Raw genomic sequence first — 2,016 nt, forward strand, 5'->3', positions numbered from 1 at the left:
CCCCAGCCATTATGTTAGCTATTTTATTTTTTTTTTTGTTTGCTTATGTCTGTCTGTCTATAGTTTTCCTGGTATAGCAATTCCTTCAGTACTTCTTTAAGAGCTGGTCTGGTGTTGGGAATTCTTTCAGGTTTTGTTTATCTGAGAATGTTTTTATCTTTGCATTTGAAGGATAATCTTTCTAGATATAGTAATCTTGGCTTAAATATTTTTTTCTTTTAGAGAGAGATTTTTTGCTAAAGTCGTGTTCACTTGCCAGAGAGACAGAGTGTGATAAAAAGCGACATCCCCCAGTGGGAATGGCCATGCTGTAACCTATTTTTTTTTCTTGGGATTTTGAGCAGGCATGCACAAACACCTGGTGTGAGTTTTAAGCCACTGGGTCTGGGACTCGAGCCATGGTCAACTACGTGGGAGTCCAACGACGTAACCACTGTACCATCTGCTGGTCCCTTGTTTTTCTTTTATCACTTTGAATGTATCTTCCCGTTGTTTCCTTGCTTACATTGTTTTTGCTGAATGGTCTGATGTTAGCCTAATGAGATAACCTTTGTAAATAACATGGCGTTTCTCTCTTACCATTTTTAGAATCTTCTCTTTATCTGTGATTTTGACTGATCTGGCTATGATATACCGTGGAGAGGATCTTCTTGGGTTGATTCTTTTTAAGGTCCTTTTTATTTCTTGGGTCTGGATGATTAAATGGATCTCTGGATTTGGAAAGTTTTCTTTAAGGATTTCATCGAATAGATTATCAATACCCTTATTAGATTCTTTGCCTTCTGGGATAACAATTACTTGGATGTTTGGGCATTTAATAGTATCTGGTGTTTCCCACCTATTCCCTATTTTATTATTTTTTGGGGGTATTTTTTTCATTCTGTTTTGTCGTCTTGCTCTGAGATTCAATCTTCTGCCTGATCTAATCTGCTTTTAATACTTCCGGGGGGGGGTGCTTTGATTTTCTGTATTAGTCCTCAACTCTAGAAATTCTGTTTGATTCTACTTTATATTGTCTATCTTCTCCTTCATGACATGAAAGGACTTCCTCATCTCTGGGAGTTCGATGTCTCTTTTTCTCTTGGATCACAGAGTTTTGTTGCCATAAATTTTCTCAATACCTTTTCTGACATTTCAGTAATTTCCTATTATTTTTCCATACTTGGAGACAGTTACTGTGTCCCCTTTGTAAAGATGTATTTCTTGGTTTTCTCATACTTGAGGCTTTTCTCCAATTTTTAGTCATTTGGTGATGTATTCACTTTTGGCTAATTTGTTGGAGGAGATTTCTACAACTGTGAGCTTAGGTGTTTCCCATTATTGTAAGGCACTTCTGTGCCAGTTTCCCTCTTATACTGTGTTTTGTAATGTAGTATCCACAGGAGGAGTTCTGAATTCAGATTTATGAAGAGGGGTATCTCCCTTTTTGTAGCTGGTTCAGTGGGGGGCGGGGGGGCGGGGGGGGGGTTTCTCTGCTCCTTTCTAGCTTTTGGCCATTAGGTTGGAAGATAGGACTGCAGTTTGGGGCTGCTCAGCTCTCAGGCTGGTCCCTGAAATGGGGAGAGCACCTCAGATGTAGATGTCTCCTTAAGAGACCTGTAATGCTCCTGTGCTTTCTAGCTTTGGTCATGTGAGGTAAGGTTGGAAGAGGGGAGCTTCAGCTTGGGACTGCTCATTTCTCATGCTGGTCCCTGAAGTGGGCAGAGCACCTCAGATGTAGATGTCTCCTTAAGAGGCCTACAATGCCTCTGTGCTTTCTAGCTTTCCACCTGGGAAGTAAGGTTGAAAGAGGCTACAGCTCAGGGCTACTCATCCCTCATGCTGGTCCCCGAAATGAACAGCTCTTTTTTAATTTTTTAATTTTCAGAAGGCATGCAACATGCACCAGAGAGAGAAAGTGCTCTCCAGTGGGGCTTGGTTACACCATAGTCCCTTTTCCTCCATTCCTCTATCCTGTGAGGATTTGGGCATGTAGGCACACATGCGTAGGTTTTTTTTCTTTTCTTTTTTTTTTTT

The 2,016-nt window shown here is 40.7% G+C and overlaps 1 protein-coding gene across 1 annotated transcript in view; it reads left to right on the forward strand.

Moving 5' to 3' along the window:
• The window catches only part of ALG13 (ALG13 UDP-N-acetylglucosaminyltransferase subunit), a 128,558-nt gene that overhangs the window by 80,868 nt on the left and 45,674 nt on the right, over nt 1–2,016 (forward strand).

The sequence above is a fragment of the Tupaia chinensis genome, unplaced genomic scaffold, assembly GCF_000334495.1.
Source record: "Tupaia chinensis unplaced genomic scaffold, TupChi_1.0 Scaffold144991_2, whole genome shotgun sequence".
Taxonomy (NCBI): domain Eukaryota; kingdom Metazoa; phylum Chordata; class Mammalia; order Scandentia; family Tupaiidae; genus Tupaia; species Tupaia belangeri.